Source organism: Empidonax traillii, unplaced genomic scaffold (assembly GCF_003031625.1).
Source record: "Empidonax traillii isolate 1590-97213 ecotype Southwest subspecies unplaced genomic scaffold, ASM303162v1 scaffold559:size414428, whole genome shotgun sequence".
In the NCBI taxonomy this organism is placed as follows: domain Eukaryota; kingdom Metazoa; phylum Chordata; class Aves; order Passeriformes; family Tyrannidae; genus Empidonax; species Empidonax traillii.
The window spans coordinates 314,454-333,988 of NW_020955752.1; the positions used below are offsets into that span (position 1 = coordinate 314,454).

The 19,535-nt window shown below is 38.1% G+C and overlaps 2 long non-coding RNA genes across 4 annotated transcripts in view; both read right to left on the reverse strand.

The window, feature by feature from the left end:
* Positions 1 to 19,535, reverse strand: part of LOC114064582 — a 256,194-nt gene that overhangs the window by 206,292 nt on the left and 30,367 nt on the right. The gene's annotated exons all lie outside the window — the stretch shown is intronic.
* LOC114064583 lies at positions 12,396 to 14,233 on the reverse strand. The gene is made up of 2 exons (XR_003572786.1): positions 13,751 to 14,233; positions 12,396 to 12,618 (listed from the first exon to the last, which is right to left on the reverse strand). It is a non-coding gene; the product is annotated as an uncharacterized LOC114064583 (long non-coding RNA).

The window sequence follows — 19,535 nt, forward strand, 5'->3', positions numbered from 1 at the left end:
TTGAGCTGAGACCCTCTCCTTTCAAGCTCTGCTCCCTTTCTCTGCATGCCTCCTACCTTGTCATATTCAGATCATGCCTCATTTAGCTGAATTACTCAGGTCACCTTAGATTAATTGTGCAATTTGGCACTGATGCCGCTGATCTATCTCTATCTGAATGCTGTGTCAAAGAAGTCATAATATAAGCAGGATTTAAGAAGATATCTGCTAGAAAAACAAGAACACAGAATAGGAAATCTGGTATTTGTTATCACCTTTTTTTTTATGATGAATTAGTGGATGTACTGGAGTAATAATCCTGTGCATGTACAATTTTGCTCTATATTTTCCAAGCCCCATCCCTTCAGTTCAAACCCCCATCCTCATTAATTTTCAATGTGTGGTGCTGAAAATGTTTCCTTCCTGCAACAGCTTAGTCTTGTAAATCTATACTCTTAATTAAGAATTTTGCAAACAGAGTGGCAGTGGGATCATGGGGTGCATCCCAGTTAAAAAAAAGTCTGTCCTGAAAAAAACTGACTTTCACTTACAGTTAAAATCAACTAATATGGGAAGAGATTCAACTGAAAGGAGATCCCATTTTTTTGTGTTGAAACCTATGCTGTCAAAAAAAGACTTTGAATAAGAGAAATTGATGTTATTTAAAACATTATCTTCTTTTGTAGGCATTGCAAGTTAACCTGTCCCCAGAAACCTTAATCCAGCAACACATTTAAGCATATGCTTGCTTTAGTCAGTTATGGCAGTGAATGGAATTCTTGAAATGCTTAAATTTCAGCATATGCTTAAGTTTCACGCTCAGTTAAATTCCTGGTATATTATGTCAATGTTAAAGAGTGTCACAGCTTAGAAAATCACAATCACATTAAAGCTAGATTCTTTTCTTTGCTTGCCTTTTTATTGTATGTTTAATATGTAACATTAATATTTATAAGCCCATGGAAGGCATATTTACCAGCACTTCCCTGTAAACAAATTGCTTGGAATTATTTTGGCATTTCTTGGTTTTATTTTTCTTCATCATTTTATGGTTCCTTTTTCTGCTTTCATGACTTTTTCCTGAACTTTTCCACTCTAGGTTTACCATTCCTTTAATACACTGAAAATAAGCAGCATCATTATTTCTTTTCTCGTTTTGAGCTGTTCTCTCTGTTTGTTTCCATTGACTTATTTAACTTTTTTTTTTCTTTTTCTTTTTCTTTTTGATTGTCAGTGTTTCTACACTTCTGGCTTTCATTCAGGCATTCTTTTACTTTCTCTTCTTCAGATCTTTCCCAATTTGTTTCTAGCTCTGTTGCTCTACCTGGATTCAGATATGCATCAATGGTGACACATAAGGGGCAAACAATGTCTGTGGCATTTTCTTTGCCAAAGACCACCAGAGGAAAGTCCAGTCCCTCAGTATTTCTGACACAGAGGGCTTAGAAAGTGAAATGCAAAGAACAACGCACCAGAGGGACACTTTTCAATGTCAGACCTGTAAACAGCTGCACATCTGAAGGAGTGAGGATTTTAATTTCAAAGCAGAATCCTTACCCAAAAAGAAGCACAGAAATTACCTAGCAGTATATTTAATTCCTGGGGAATGCTTTGGAAACATTAGAACCCCCATCCACTGCTTTTACACTGCTGCTGGAATTGGAACTATGAATGTTAAAGGCCTTAGAATGACAATGATCTAAAAAAGAGCTTAAAAAACCCTCAATGTGGTGAAGTTTGTTGTCTCATTTAAAGCTCTAACACCTGAAGGCTATTCTGTTAGGCTCTGAGGGAACAAGAACCCTTGTAAGGTAGTTTAATAGATGTTTTCAATGCTTATTCACTTGTTCTCTTAAAATCAAGAAGAGGAAGAGGTTTTTTACTATCCTTCATGCAATTAGTAATTAGAAATTTTTTGGACAAAGCTAACACAAAGAAATTAGTTGCTTCAGTGCAGACACAGCCGTCTGTGAGCCACCTCTGGTGCTGGTTTAGCCATGAGGCAGAATAGCACTTAAATCCAGACACTGTGGAGATATGAGGTCCTCACTCCTGGGCCAATCTTCCTAGGTGATTTGCCCTAAACCCAGGAATTTTATGAAATCTCTGCTGCAGTCCTGTAAATCCGATATCCTTGTAGAAACACATGTAGTCAGGCTGCCAATTTCAACGTCTCTTGAGAGCTTCTGCTCTGCAGAAAATTCTGGCACAAAACCTTTTCAGACTAATTCAGTCTTTAAAAAAAAAAAACAACAACAACAACAACAAAAAAAACAACCATGGATTTTTCTACAAATTGGAAGCATTGACTTTTGTCTAAATTATCCTTAACACCACCCATTTAGAATCATATTAAAAAAAAAAAAAAAGGAGCAGCAGATTGTTCTCATGCTATTCTTTAGGATGAGATGTTAATTATGTATATTCTCCTAAAAAACCAGCAAACCTCTTACATTCCAGTCCTGACCCTCCCTTTAATATGTCACATTACCTAGATTAAATTGTGTAACCTCTCTGTCCCTTGGATTAGCCTTCTGCAAAAGTATGGAATACGATGCTTTGAAATATTTTTCATTAGTATCTAATGATGAAAGTATGATTTTGATGCTTCAAATTTCATATTGTTTACGTACAAGGAAAGGAGAAGAAGGTGGAGGAGGGATTTTTTTTTTTCAAATTGACAAGATGGCAAGACTTTCAGTGGAATCCTAATCTGAAATACTGGTTCTCTAAAGGGATCACTAGCTGCTGCAGCAAGTCTAATTAAAGCAAATATTGAATCAGACAAGTTTTACATGGATGTATAGTATATTGGTTTTTGATTATTCAACAAGAAGTTCAACTAACCTTGTTTTCACTGACCTGTAAGAAAAAATGCATTCCCTTTGGGTTTATTATATCATAATTCCTCATTTCTACACACGAATACTCACATCCTCCCTGAGAAATCCTTGTAATTTATGTAGAAAAAGGTGCCTTTCAAAGTTTGGGTTGAAACACACGAGGAATAAAAAATAATATATTCTTACTTGAAAAATATCTTGTGTTCTAGTTATGATTCTGCCTTTGCCCAGGACAGCTATAAATGTTCTGACCAGGAATTGGATGTAAACTATGTCTTGAGTTGCAAGTCTGTCTTGTGATAATACCTGGGGCTTAGTCTGCCTGGCAGCCGAGGATAATCAAAGCCTTGCTTTGGATAGAATCAGAGAAACAATCTATATTTTGTCACTGATGCTTCAGTGCAAATAAGCAAGTAGGACATAGAGGCAATGCTATCTTTTCATTTTAAAGGGTCTGCTTTAGAGCTGCCTGACACATTGTTTAACATCCATTTCGGAATGCAGCATTCTTTGCTTAACACTGAACATTCATTTCTGCCTGAATCTGTCCCAGTTCTTTCTTCAGCCAAAGACTAACCTGTATCCCATTGTAATGGGCAAATGTAGAGTGCAGATGTCTCTCCCAAATGGACGCTTTCCTTCAGAGCCTTACGCACCACCAAACAAAATAATCAGTGTCAGAGGTACAAGGCAATCATTTTTATCTAAAGCCACCCACTCCTCTTTTGTTTTCCTGAGAACATTGTGTGCTTTTTATTTTACATCCTCCTCTTCAGATCTGCAGATGTGAAACTTTAAATGCAGGGTATTAAAAAAAACAACATGAAAATTACAGAGCTTTGCAGTCAAGCACTATGTGTCTGCAATTCTACAGGAGGAGAGTAGAGATAATTTTACATGTTACTTACAGACATCCATGTGATAAAAAGAAAAAATAATAACCTTTTCCACAAAACAAAATTCAAAGATTGCTATCTGCATTTAATACCAAATACTAGAAAATGAAAAGTGCATTAGTTCCTATGAAACAGATAAGCCTTTAAAATGAATTTCTAAAGGAGCATTTCTATGAATAAAGGAAACTGTAAACTGAATATCAGGAAATGCTTCTGAGCTGTTAGATCCAGCACAGGTAGACACAAGAAATGACACAATATGAACTCTAAACTTATGAGAAATGGATACTGTATTGGCAAACCAGCCAGAGGAACAATCCATGAGAAAATCCTCTAAAACCTAAGAAAAGTCCCCTCCGTGCCTAATTCTACAGTTATCTGATAAAAAACCCGGTACATTTCACCCTGCAGTCACACCTTGCTCTTTTTGAGTTTAATAATAGATTGCAGTTAAAATTGTGGCTGCAAAACTCACTTTTTCTTCAATGGGCCAGAAATTCTCCCTCTGATAAAAAAGTATTCCTGGTATAGGATATATTTGGCCTTATATCTAACATGCTCAGGAAAAAAAAAAAAAAAAAGAGTAGCTTTTCTCTCTGTATATGTCAGGTTTATTATAAGCCTAATATATTATTATTATTAATTGGTTTCCAATGGCACTTACAAATCCCATCGGAGACTCAAGCACAAAGGAAGAGATATTCTTTGTGTCAGAGATCTGAAAGGATGGAGATGAAAAGGGAAACAAAGAAAGAGATTTGTCTAAGACTGAAATCAGTGAAAGGTCTTGCATGGGGCCCCAGGTGCCCTGATCCCTATGGATTTTCTGCAAACCACTACTTTTTTTGTAGAAGTGTTTTGTGCCACAGAACTGTGAAACACAGACACTAGAGCAGGGTTTGGAGTTCTGGAGAATAAATTTAGTCGGGGTTCAGGGAAGACAGGGTCAGATGTGCAAGCATTCAAAGGCAGATGTAGCAGAAGTACCTTTATTTAGGCTCTCACATCCATTTACATTGGCATAAGACACATGCAATGTACAACACCTCAGGAACAATTAACACCTTGTACATATATGTTTAACATGAAAAAAACTGACTATATAACTTTTCTATGGAAAAGAAACTCATATACAGTGTCCCAAAATCGGCCAGTGCTATGCTGGGTGGTGAGGTGCTGGCACAGGTTGCCCAGAGAAAGCTGTGGATGCTCCATCCCTGGAATTGTTCAAGGCCAGGTTTTACAGGGCTCTGAGTAACCTAATTTTTTATTGGAAGGTGTCCCTGCCCATGGCAGGGGAGTTGGAACAAGGTGATCTTTAAGGTCCCTTCCAACCCAAAACATTCTAGGATTCTATTGATTCTACAAATATAAGAAAGAGTACAACCTGCAAGACACAGAAGGGTTCAGTTGCCTAAATGTAGGCAGGTAGTGCCATTTTAGACACCCTGAGACACCTGAGACCTTTTTATGGAACAGACAGATGACACAGAGGGCTCATTTGACTCATTCCTTTCTGAAGAAGAAGATGGAGACAAGGTGGACTAAGCCTATACTCCCTGTTCAGGTATTAAATGGCTATATGAGAGCAGCACACAACTTAAGTGATTATCTTTGTAATCTCTGTTTTAGATTTTGTATCTGGCATCTACACACACCTGTTGTGCACAAATAAGTCTTCCCCACTACAGATACTGGAGTTTAGGATGCAATTCATCTGGCCAAGAGCAAGCATCCACTTTGTAATGAAATCATTTGTGCCCTGAATGCTGCTGGTTTTAAGGAGGTGATGAGTTCTCTGCTGGGTGTTAAAGGAGCCTGGGGTGAGTTGCTCAGCTGTAGACAATCACTTCATAGAAACTGGAATGAATTAAAATACCACCCAGTGTCCACATTTTGCTCACAGGGTTGGGTCAAGCTCGAAAACCTCCAGAAGAGTAAGGAAATATGGTCAATGAGAAATGAGTGAAAGAAATTAATAACCTGTTGTGGGAACAGTAGCAGTCTTCAGATACAGAAATGACTGCTACAGTGTGAAGGGGAGGAGTCTATTTCTCAGGCCAGTGCTGGAAAGGATTAGAAATAATGAGTTTCAATCAAAGCAAAAACATTAGGAAAAAAAAACCCTAAATAAACTCTCTTTTAAATGCTGTGGATAGGGAAACATTGAGCAGACTGTCTGGGACATTGTGATGACTTTATCTCTGGAAATGTATGAAAAGACCTTAAACAAGCATCTGTCAGGACTCATACATCTGCTTTTGATGCCTCTTAGGGTAGGGGGATACATGAGATGGCCTCTGAGATCCCTCCCAACCATATGAAGCTATGACACAGAAATGAATAATTCACTTTTTATATTTGCAGAGATGTGGAAATAAATAATAACTGAAAGTCTAATTTTAGAAAAACTCAGAAGACTGGGAAAAGCATATATAAATCATTGGTAATCCTGTAAAATAATTTATACTGCATTGCAAAGGTGCTCAGCACCCAGAAAGTTAGGCAGCTTTTCATAATACCTCAACTACAATTCAAATGTCAAATGAAAACAGACTTGCCAAGTCTACCAAACAACAATTTTGAGATTTTCTAGGTGAATTGCCATATGAATTTTGAAAAATAGAGCAAGTAAGGGGGAGAAATAGTTCCTTCTAACCAGTAAGGTGTCAGATCTTTGACTGTACATGATCCATCATTGTGACAAACACAATATTTGATTAATTTACAGTCAGTTTTATTGCTGAATCTACTTACTGCACTGTCTGTGGTAAAATTTAGCACACCCAGGCACGCACACATAGAGAAGAAATGGATATTTGAAGTATCTTTCCCCAAAAATACTCCATGTTAGTTACTAGTATCAGTACTATTTACTCTGGGAGCATGCACTTGAACAAAACAGGGGCTACCTACAACAGACAAAAAGCAGATTAAAAACATTTGTTTTAAAAAGGTTAAACTGAGTATGAATAATTTATTCAAAATGCTCCATGTAATTAGCAATACAGGAATTATTTGGTAATAACTAAACCATTACTGTGCACTTTCTGCATTAACATAACAGCCTCTTCTGCCAACCTATGAAAATGGAATAAGAACTCAGCAGCAGTTTCTCAGATAACTGCTCTTGCACAAGCAGTTTTGGTGCTACTGAAACTATTTTGGCTCAATTAACAGCACCAAGTGCCCTATATAAGAATATTACTTTTAATTGGTTTTAATATTTCTTTCACTGATTGGTATTCGTTCAAACCCTTTCCTGAGGGGTTTGAACTACAATACTTGTGCCTAAAGCTCCTTCCTTGTTACCTTCCTTGGTAACATTCTCATCCTTGGAGTGATGCCTAAATAATATATTTCTTTTGCTGTCTTATCCCTATTTATCTCAGGTTCTGAAATGGTCTCAGTATGAAATACTTGACACTTAAAAGCTTCTTTCTGTGATGGCCATCCACCCTTGAGTTTATGTGGCTTTTACTGTGATTCCCCATTAGAGGTATTGTTTGTTCTCTTATTCACATTCATTCAGGGCAGATGTGGGTGAAGGGGCTGACACAGACGTTTGGCTTGTTTCATTTGCTCCCATCTATGCTTCCCAGAGTGTACAGGAGATCAGGCAGGTGAAGGAAGGGTAAGGTCTAAGAACTGGTATGAAAGCTTGGGCAGAAATTTCTCAAGAAACAGCAAGTGGCAAAAGCTGAACTAAGGTTCAAGACGAATTCTCCCTTAAACATTTTCAAATAAAACTTCTAATTCCAGATATTTTTTTTTTTATTCCTGAAATGTCACTGGATTATGAATACAGAAATTTCCAGATATTTTTTTTGCATCTCCAGTTTAGTCTTCACCAAACTTAACCGAAGCTGTTCATCTCAACACCACCAAAGTCCTTTATTATTTGAGTGCATATGATGGGGCCTCTGGGAGAGTTTTCAAGATTCTAAATCTCAGATTTGTGGACATACATCAAAGTCTAACTCCTGTGCTTCAAAGGAACCTTATCTGGCATAGCATATAGTTTGAAGATGTTGGAACAATGTCCAACAAGAAAATTAAAGCTCTTGGCTTAAAAGTGGAGAGGTCTGGACACCAACATTGACCTACCAAAGGAAGAAGTCTGATTTAAAGGAGCATGTGGGTGAAAGGGGAAGGCAGGAAGGGAATGACAAAACATGCAGCTTAAAAACAAGTGAGATGTGGCATGGCAAAACCCAGCCAGCTTCTCTGATTTTGACGCAGTGTAACATAGAGGATTAGACATTGGTATGAGATGCAGAAAAAAACCTCTTCCAAATCAGCCCAAAATTGAGACCAAACCCTGACTTTTCACCTTGGAATCATGGAATGGCCTGGGTTGAAAGGTATCTTCAAGACCATTTAGTTCCAATCCCTCTGTCATGGGCTGGTGGCTCAGAGCTCCATCCAGCCTGGCATTGCACACTTACAGGGAAGGGGCATCCAGAGTTTCTCCAGGCAACCTGTTCTAGTGACTCACCACCTTTACAGTAAAGATTTTTTTTCCTTAATATCTTATCTAAGCCTACTCTCTTTCAGTTTGAATCCATTCCCCCTGTTACTCCATGATCTTGTAAATGCTCTTTCCATCTTTCTTGCGGATTCTCTTCAGGTACTGGAAGACTGCAATTAGATCACTCCAAAGCTTTACTTCCCTAGGCTGAACAATCTTCCCAGTCCTTTACCCAAGATGTGAGGACAGAAGAACAAGGATCAGTTGCTATCTGTCTGCTAAGGTGCTGTAAACTAAAGGGTCCATATAGATACTTCTGAGCAGCTGCGAACTATTTTTTACTCTTCCATTGTCTGTAAACTGAAAACATTTAGTCCCTGCTGTTTGCTTTTTTTGACTTCTCCTAAAACTTAAAGGAAAACTCTACAAAGATTTAGGATCAATTAGAGCGTGCATTTTGTTAAACATGGTCAAAAAAAATTCTAACCAAACTTATTTAGGAGTTTCCTTGCTATCATCTGTTACTCACTGGCAAGAAAGCCTGAAGAACACTTTGCAAGTATATGAGTTTTGCTGTTTGCAAGCAATGAGTACCTACACAGGCCTTCTGATTCCAGATGGTGAAAGAACTTTGGTGGTCTTCGAAAGTGCGAGATGTAATAACCCACAGAACATCCCAAAAAGAGGCACTGGTGAGCATCACTGAAATAGTTTTTCTCCCTATTTCTAAAATTCATACCCATGATGCTCCTCTTTAAGGGACATGTATTGATGAGCCTAAATTCTAAAATATAGAGAACTGCAGACAACTATGATAAAAGAGGACCAAGGAAGACACAGCAGAGCTTTCCCTTGGAAATGTGCAGTGTTATTGTGCATTGTATCTTGCTGTCAGCCTTACATTTCAGAACTAAGTACGACACCTCAAGCATGCCCGCTAAACCAAATTTGAATAAAAATTCATATTACAGCAGTTCTGTTACCAGGAAACCTCTATTAACGATGTCCAATTTTGCTCCAATATACATACCCAATGCTTAAGTGCATTGCAGTCTGTATTATTTCTCTGTGTGTCTGTGTGCCTGCTAAGATTTATAGAGTATAACCATTCAATTGACACTGCATTGGAAAAGAAAGCTCTGCAAATACAATGAATGTACAGAAAAATCTCTCCTGTAAGAAAGCAGAGGAAACTTCTTTTTGCAATATATTGTATGTAAAGCAGATGTTGATGCTGCTTTGAATGTTTCATGGGGGTTTTGATAGCATCTAATTTGCCTGCACTATTTACAGCATCAGTAAAAAACGTTCTTCATTTTACAAACGAAAAAGTGTCAGAGAACTAAGTCACATGCTTGAGAATTGAGGAGTTTTGCAAGTTCAGTCCCCTTGGTATTTTCAGGGAGATGCAATATAAAAAAAACTTAAGAAAAAAAATCATGTTCACAGACTGCTTTTAATCACCTTTTCAAATCATCTTAGCTTTTCAGTTTGTGAGGTACATAAATTTAATTGATCATATGGGAAGGAGACTTTTGGAAAGAACTTTAGCCTCATTTGCTCTTTATGGTCACTCCTGTTTGGGCTCTTGAGCATTTTTCTGTGCTGAGGGAATCGTGTCTCGTACTAAACATCCTGGTGAGCTTAGTGGGAGTAAAAGGGACTTTCATAGCCCCTTCTAAAATCAGGTTCTTTACATCGGTTACATCTGGGTCAGAGATAGATTTCAAGGCCATGTCACAAATATAATTGTGCACATATATATATCTCCCTCAAAATACCTCATTATATGTCTCACCTCAGCTGGAATGACTTTCCAAATTCTGTGCTTAAAAGAGGGTTTCTTTTTCAGATCATATATTCATTGTTGGATGCAAAGGGAATTATAAGAGTAGATTGTAGGCAATTACCACATGTAGTCTGTTGTTAAAATATTAGCTATTAGGTAATTTAAGATTCCAGAAAAAGTAAATAAAAAAATCCTCAACCCTTCCTGCAAAGTGCTCAGTATAAGAAAAAAATGAAAACTTGTCTAATACAAGTCATATTTGAGGGATGCTAAAAGTCTTTCTAATGACAAGCTGATCAGAAATACTAAGTGAAATTGTAATTTCTTCCTCTTCTAATTAACTTGATTCTCCAGGATGTCCTCATACCTTCAGCAACCCTTCCGTTGCACTTCATTTAAGGTGTTTCCCTACTTTTGTCACATTAGATAGGTACAAAAGCACAGCATACATACATGCTTTTTAAAAAGCTGCATATTTGTCCAAAGTAAAATTATTATAATAAGCTCTAGCTCCAGACTTGCAGCATGATTCCAATGGCTAAGTTCCAGGTTTTCACTCAGAGCACAAGGCTTCAAACCTAAGTGATAATGGACCAATTTCTAACAAGCATCACCCTTTTCTAAATATTAAAGTATATTACACACAGTGACAAACCTCCCAAATGCTTCATCATGCAAGAGCATTTCACTCTTTTCTTGCAACTTCCCCTCGTACTGTTAGTTCTCCAACTGTTCAAATAGAAACTCTGTTTTGGTAGCAGCTTGTTGAGAGAACTCCGTGTTTTCCCAGTATGTACTTGAAGAAGATTAATGAGTCTCACTAACATGCCAAGTCAATCTGCTCCCTCCTGTCAATCAGCTCCCATGGAACAAGTGTGTCTGTCTCACCGGCTATATTTTCATGCAGATAGACTGCAAAAGTTTAATTAAAACACTAACCACAACTGATCATGAAATACACTCCAGAACGCTATTTAAGAAATAACTGGATATGTATTAGATAAGCCTTTTTCTGAAGAACTTTTCCTCCAAGGGGTCAGTGAGGACAAAGGGAAGAATAAACAATATGAATAGTTTGACAGAGTAATTCTTATGATTGAATTTTGGTTTCTGCTGTCAGCAGGTTCAGCTTATTGTAAAAAATGATATTGGCTTGCAACATCCTACTTGACTATTGTCCAAGCATAAATAATTTACATTTAAAAAGAAGTACAGTATTGCTTTTAGCTTGACAAGTGGAGGGAGGCTGGGGGAGAAGGAAAAATTTTGTAAGTTAGGAATGCAGATGGTAATTTTTGCAAGACTGACTTTTCACGTCAGCAAGCAATAAGGTGTCAGCCCATTCCATTATAACCATTTTTAAAGAAAGAAATGAAGAAACAATATGGGAGTTTCTGATTTTTTTTAAAATTTGTGGAGTTCCAGTGTTTGGAAGACACTGTCATCACTGGTGCAAGTGAGAAACTGTGGAGTGGTACAGTGCTGCCTACCCTACATTACACAAGATCTGGAAAAGTGGAGACTTCAGGTCTCAAACAGCTAAATCTGACATATCCCAGGTTAACTGAGTGATGTAGAGAATGGATAAATTAGCCAGCACAGTTAAGAGCTGACATGGTGATGGGAACAGTCCTTTGAGAAGGCAGTAATAGGAGGCAGTGGAACACCCAAAGGGAAGCCAGTCATTTTAGGGGAAAAAAACTGGAGGACTGTAGCAGAAGAAAAGAAAAGGATGAAAACTCATCTGTGGAAGACTGAGGACCACTTGAAGAGGACAAAACCCTGGAAGTCTGACACCCATTTCTACTGTCGTTACTCAAGTTTTGCAGTGATTAAGCGCTATCCTCAAAACACAAAATTAGAATAAATATGTAGGATGAAAAGCATGTAAATATATATGTATGTATGTATATTTCTAGAATAGATTGTTAAAAAGTGTAATTTCTCTTGTCCACTGAAGTGGGTCAGCTTTTAATCTGTTTTCTAGTTAGAAAAATTATCTAAAAGGAATGAAAACTCAGTAGGGCCCAGAAAAACAAAAAGAGTTAAGGCACTGCAGACACTTCCAGAGCTGAAACACATTTATTTTTTCATAAACAGCAAATGTTGGTGAATTGGTCTAATATGAGAACACTAAGAACAAGGAATGATTACCCTTGCTGAGGTAGTACATCACTGAGGGAAAAACAACAGCAGTCACGTGCCCTGTTTCGGAGACCATACATGGAGTCTCTAAACAGTCATTGGAAGAGGAGCTGGAGTATCCCATCCTTTCTAGTGTTGAAGGCATAACCAAAATATTGAAAAAGGTTTCAGTGGGCAAAGTTCTTACAGGGTCATGGGACTTTGTCCTCTACCACAACAGCTGCTGGTAGCAGCTCTGGCACGGTCCAGTTGCTTTTCTGGCTTTTTTTTCCCCTACATTTATAGGCCAAAACTTCTGATAGACCCAGCCTGTTGTCAGTGGAATTTATTAGGTTGATCTTCATAGTCCTTCTGGATGCAGGCTCTCACTTTAGTCCTCTAGCCATCTTCCAGTTTCTCTGCCATATCATCTTCTTTTGATCCACTTGAGCAGGTGGAACTTGTTTGGAACTTGCACAGTGAAAACCTCCTGGATCAAGGTCTCTCTCTATAGCTCTGAGAGGAAAACCAAACCAACAATCATGTAATTCATTTGCATGATCAGAAGGACAGAAGATAATACCCCGCATCATCAATATGCACATATGGGCTACTGAGACTTCTACCCACAGGTCAAATTTTGTGACTTTGGGGCCCAAATCTGATTGTGTTACCTTGGAGATCAAAGAAAGAATAGGACATCAGAAAGCTAAGAGTAAATGTCTGAAAGTCAACTAGAAATGACCAAGAACCTCTTGCATTTTGGTAATCTATAGGTTATGCTGCTGGGATTGGAGAAGGGAGTGATGGAGCTGAAAACTGTTTTTGTGGTAGGAATATATTATTTCAGGAAGAATCCATGAGAGATGAGGGTGACACTGTGCTCCTGCCCCTCATATACCCATCAATGCTGGGCTGTTACCATCTCATGTTCTCATACTGCCCAATGAGGGTGCTACGCAGAAGTATTTCCAGACTTAAGGACTAATCTGGATCCTGCCATGGGAAAGGTATGTACAGGGACAGGAAAAAGGGAGGACTGTGATTTGAAATGGGATGACATTTCTACTACCGTTCACTATCAGACCTGGGAATGTCAGCAGAAGATGGAATTTGTTGTGCTGAAAGAGGTACATGACTGGAGACACAGGGGAGAGAAATGGAGATAAGAAAGGGCTGCTGCTGCTGCTGTGTATTACTGGGCAAAGATCTAAATCTGCAGCTAATTGACTTCATGGTCTTTTGGAACACAGGTTTTAACCTTTTAGGAGCTCTGGAACTGGCCAGTTTCAGACATGCATTTGTTGTTTGGAGAGGGAGACCCAGCAGGACGTGTCAGTCTGGTGTATGGGGCTGGCAAAGCTGGGCAGCAACATCTCTAGTCATGATACAGCTGCTTACTTGGAGAACTTTCACCTGGCTGCATTGACGCCCTTCTGTTCTGCTGCCCAGTGAAATGAAGTTTGTGATTTTAAGTAGTTAGAGGTCCAGAGCAGGTTGAAAAAGGTAGCAATTCCTGAAGTGATGGTGGGAAGATTTAACTGCTGGTGCAGTTGCCATGCCCACAGAGCTACATATGTCATCTGGATCAATGTGCCTCCCACTCATATTCCCCCTCTTCATGTCCCCTCTACCAGAAAGTACTCACCAGAGCCATCTCGTGGGATGTGGAAGAGGTCTGGCTGTACCTGGAGAGGTCTGTGTCCTGGACAATGCCACCAGGTCCAAGTTTGGAGGTAGGATGAGCCTGAGGTGTGTTGAGGTTCCCTTGATGACGTGGCCCTGGGACTCCTGCTGGACACTCAGCTCTGCCCTGCTGACAAGAGTCTGTGAACACTTTAGCATTCCCTGGTGTCCAGTCATCCAAGTATCTTGTGAAAACCATCTTCAAAAGGAAAAGTGTATCTTACAGTCATAATTGGCTTAGTCCTTTCTCTAAGAGTATATCTTTCTTCACCTTTTGTTTTTGAACTGAGCACTGCTCTGTTGATGGAATCTTCAGCCTGGCTTCTCAAAGTAATGTTTAATTTTCCAGAGAGTTTTTCCATTGGTCTTCTCAGACAGAACCCCACACCATTGTTCCATCTAAGGGCCAGTCTCAGTCCTTCCTCATGACCTGCTGTAGCTGTAACGGTGGAGAGTTCCTTCACTGAAAGTAGATGGTCTTGGGATGGGGTGAGTGACAGAGCAAGAGAAGTTGTGATGCTGCTGTTACATCTACAGAACCTGAGTGTAATGACCCCACCATGAAGAACTTTTCCTCCCAACTTGCCTACCTAGGGCTCAGGATGGAACGCAAGGAACTGAGGAGTCTGGACTGGAGTGCAAACTGAAACTTAAATGTGTGGATGGCTTATACATGATTTTTGTTACTTGAGAGCCCGATGGCATGTGTTTATAGGGAACAATAAATGATTGTGTCTGCTGGGAGCAACAAAGAGCTGTCTCTTCAAGTGTCCCACGTATCAGGGATGCAGAGCAAGGAAAACCTTCAAAGAAGCTGCAGAGTCCACAGCACTCTGCTGAATCCAGCAAGGGAGCAGTTTCTCTCCTCCAAGGTTCCCAGGACTAATTGGACTAGAAGAGTTCTCCTCTCCAAGGTTTTAGTTCACCTATTTCCTTTAATATTAGCAGTCAAAACATCTCTTGTTGAGGATAGAATAACATTTCATGAGTTTATTATGTAGGTGTATATATATATTTCTTCCCTGAAGTTCCAAGTAGGACGTCCTGAGAAAAGACTTAAGAAAGTGTGGTGTTTTTTTGTTGTTGGTATTTATTTATTTATTTATTTATTTATTTTAATATTTGTTATTCTTGAAACTGGGGCTTTTGCTGGCAACACAGGAAAGGCTCTTATCGAAAATAATGCCTGCAGCACAGATCATTAAAAATGTCATATACATGAATAAAGAGCTTGATAATTTAATTGTGGTATTGAATAACTGTGGATGCCCAACACATGCCTATATAAAATACATGTTTGTGTTGTACAGTGTGGTTAGAATATGTCTAGATGCACCTGGTATGCAATTTTAAAGTGTTCTTTAAATTGCTGGTTATATCTTTAGGCAGGTTCTAGTGTATTAATAGAACTTGTTGATTGATAAAAAATAATTGTGAGTCCAAGTTTGCACAGTATTGTCAAACTGAAATATTTACCTGAAAGGTAGTAAGTTTTAAACAAGGGAGTTAAAAAAACATGAAATAAAAAGCATAATATGAAAAAGAACTAGGAAATCTAATTTAGCATTAAACACTTCTAGGAAAATTAACCCTCATTTGTGCTCACACTATTCAACAAGGGAAAGCCAGATATTTCTCAGTCATAGAGCAGGTCTTAAGAACTATCCACTTCTCATTCCCAGACTGGATCTCATTCTTCCTGGAAGACAATTTTTTTGTAATCAAGTGAGATCAATACCTCGATTTATCTGAAAAACACATTTAAGCAAGGCAAAAAACTGTGATAGGAATTAATGAGGACTGATTATGTAGGGGATTTTTAACATTTCATTTTTCTTTAGGGAGGTGAGAGAGGTTCTGATTAATTCTAGCTTTTCCTTCTCTGTCCTGTAACAGATCAAATATATTAAATTGACACAGAATTACCTATTCTACTTAAAAAAAAAAAAAAAAAAGCCAGATATATTCTCTATTCACCTTACTGCATGATAAACAAGACACAAACAATTCAGACGTGCCAGGTGCAAACTTCCTGCTGCTTTTTCTGCGAAATTTCAAGACAAGACTTCAGTAAAGGCCATTCAATATATATCTGCTGAACCTAATCAGAGCAATTTAAACTCTGAAACTAGCTTTGCATGTCTGCAATGGAACAAACCTGATACCTGCTTATAGCACTCCAGCACTTGGGCTCTAAAAAGCATAATCAAAATGTTCCATGAGGTGTAACTTGCACAACTCTACTTCCTTAATAATTAAAGAAACGCCTCAGACTCTGTGCACATGCTGCAGCAGGAATGGTGCCACTCAGAAATAAATTGCATGTCTGCTTAAGATTCTTCCCCAGCAGTATTAGAATCTGTCCAGTAAAATGATACGAACTAAATTTGCCATAGTGCTAATTTACATTGCCATTAATGAGAACACAAGTTTTAAATCACAGACATGGAAGTACTATTGTGCATCCAGCTTATTTCAGCTCCACTCAGGGTGATAAGGTATTCTCTGGACAATTGTAATTATGAGTAATTTGTAAAAGTAATAAGAACTGCTTTTTATTACAGGCAATAAAAATCAATTCTTCATTCAATTATCTTTCCTGGCTATGATATGATAGCTGCCCTGAGTGAGTGCAACAGAAAAAAAAAGCTGAGCTAAGTCCTAAGCTATTAAAGAAAAAGACAATAGCATTATTAAAAAAGAGAATCTACCAAAATTTCATCTCCATTTCAACTCCTTGTCATAAAGGCATGCTAATAAATGCCTGGTAATATTGCTATAATCCTTTTTCTTTAAGACTCCAAATTCACATATATTCACATTATTTTAAACATAAGGCCAATTTCATTGATTCAGTAGGATAGTTCTCATGGTTAAGGTGAAGCAAAAATGTAAATCTTTGTAGAATCAGGGTGGCGGTGAAGAAAAGCATTTTGGATGTGATCAGTTTCCATGCAATAAAATTTGTTGAACTCAAACATTAACTCCAATTTTAACATGAATTAGAGTTTAAAAGCACAGATACCTTGTATTTAATAATATATGAGGCTTATGTAGGAATGTTTTTAATAGAGGAATGTATCTGGGGACAAGTCCCTGTTATTGATGTGTATTTATATCTTTTGTTTCTAACTTTTCTATTCAATTAGAGGAGTCTGAAAAAAAAAAAACAACTAGTGAATTTCCCTAAAATGCCATTTTAATAAAATAATTTTTTATGCTTTAGAGGTTTCTTTTAATACATTTTTGATTTTGGAGTACTGCAAACTGAGGAGAAAGGGTGGCAGATTTAATTTTGGAGGTGAAACCTGATTTTTGTTTATTTTAATTTCCTCATCTGCCAGAGATGTGAGATTTTCATAGAAGCAATAAATTGAGCCTCCAGTGCAGGAGGATTAGAGGATGGGTCACTTTGCCCCACTACTTTTGCTCTCCCTTCTTAATAAGAAGAACACATGGTACATTTGTTTGAATTTTGATTTAGAACATCAGAAATGAACGAAGGCTGTTTAATGGACAAACTATTCAAGGATTAGATGTATTGAAAATGTTTTTGGGGAGCCTATTTTTTACAACCTCTCAAACGTAAGACATCCCCATTAAGACAGCAGCGGATGTCAGCTTGTTAGTCAGGAGACATTTCTGAAGTATTTTATTAAAACAAGTCCATATAAAATATACACTCTGGATCATCCTTTCCTTAGCTTTTGTCAAATCTTCAACTCCTTACTTGCAGTATATCTCTTTTGTCTTTTAAATTGTACGTATTTTAGAAATTTGCCTTCTTGTCTTGAGTTCTGTATGTCACTGACTTAGAAGGGATTAAAAGACCAATAAGAAATATTTATTATAAAATCTCTTTTTTGGTGGATATCTGGGAAGAATGAGTTTGTAGTGAAGTTTTCACATCCTTCCCTGGAAAGAGCTGTGTTAACTGGCAACGTGTGCCTATAGGAACAGAAATGCACATCCTTCAGCTACAATTTCCAACCAAGTTTTTTCTTGGGAAAAGCTTCTCGAAGCACTGCTTTTAGAAGAACCTCCAATTCACAAGCAAAGAAGGAAGAAAAAGGAATCAGGGAAATCCGTATTAAACTGGAGCACAAGTTTGCTGCCCACATCAGTAGATGCATCTTAGTTCCCTTTAATCTTTCACAAAATTCTGATTTTAATCAGGTAAATTTGGAATAAGACACCCATAAAACATCAACACGAAATATTTAGGCTTTTGTGAAAAAATCACGGTAAAATGCTGAAGTGAGTAAACTATTTTTCAGAGTGCAATATGCCCAGCTCTGGTGTCAACAAGAGGTCATGCTCTCCTGCCTTCAGAAGTGAGTCTGAACACGACTGACATAACCTAACCCCAAAAACTCTCCAATGCAAATTTAGTGCCATAAAAATGGGTGCTCATTACACTGACAAGATCCAGTTTTAATATTGGCAGGTGTAATGAAATCTTCCTCTGCCTCACGGTTCCAGAGCCATACCACCCTTGTTATTGCACTCCTGAAACTCTCTTAAGTGGAGAACTTGGCATTTGCATAAATTCCCTGAGGATCTATGAAGAAAATGTTCCAAGGCCCTCCGGGGCTAAGTGTGTCTGGTGAAGTATATGAATAAATCTGTCAGTTTTGAATCATTAGGAATGGATGGCTTTAGGGTTGGTTTTAAATGGGTGCCAGTATATCTCAGGGTTTTACTAAAGACAGAGGATGGGCAGGATAAGCTTATATTATTCTTCTTGTTTGGAGAGGGTTAATGAGAGTGTTCCTAGGGATTGTGTGGGAGTTATAGAATCATAGAGTCATTTAGGTTGGAAAAGACCTTTAAGATTATCAAGTCCAACTATTAACCCAGCACTGCCAAGTCCACCACTAAACCACTTTCCTAAGCTCCACATCTACAAAGTAATTTGTATATACAAGTTAATCGTATTAACATGGAAAAATTGACACTCAAGCAGTGTCTGCTGAATGCCATATCCATTTTTTTCCTATTTTATTGCATGCAGTCCAGGTGGCATAAACCAGTACTGGCTCTGTTTGGATCTCTAAAATGACTTACAACTGCCTCATACTGTTTTTTTCTTTAGAATTAAAGACAAATCATATGGGTGGACAGAAGGTAGCACTTAAAAGCGTCGAGTTTAAGTATATATTATCTCAAATGTATATGTTGTGATCTCGTTAATGGGAATATGGACTATTGGTACAAGTCAAAGGGAAGTAAATCACTTCTCTTCTCTTAGAAGCCTGAACTCTCAGACTGAATTACATAGAGTATGGCCATAATACCTTTTTGTCCCTAAGAAAAGGTCTTCTACTGTCAGTCATAGCTTTCAATGTGATGTGCCTGGCTCTTCCTGAGATTCTCTGTCAGATCTTCTGTACATTTAGGTGAACAAACTCAAAAAAGTCCACAAGGTCCAGTACTGTGACACCTGAGCTCTGATAGGTTCACATGTTAAGCACTTCAGCCTACACATTATTTAACCTGAAGTGGAAAACATTTCTGAAAGTCAAAGTTGCTTGACTGTTGTAGGGTTCACAAAACAAAAGTTGCAAAAAGTCCCTCGTGTGTGCTAGCTTAACTGCCCCCAAAATGCTTAAACCAGCAGAGCTAAACACACAAGTAGAATTACAGCTCGATCTAAAAGGCAAAAGCTATAACTGGGGGACAAGGAAAAATTCTTTGTCTTCTCTGGATCTCACTGGCACTCAGGAAGACCAGTAACACACACTTGC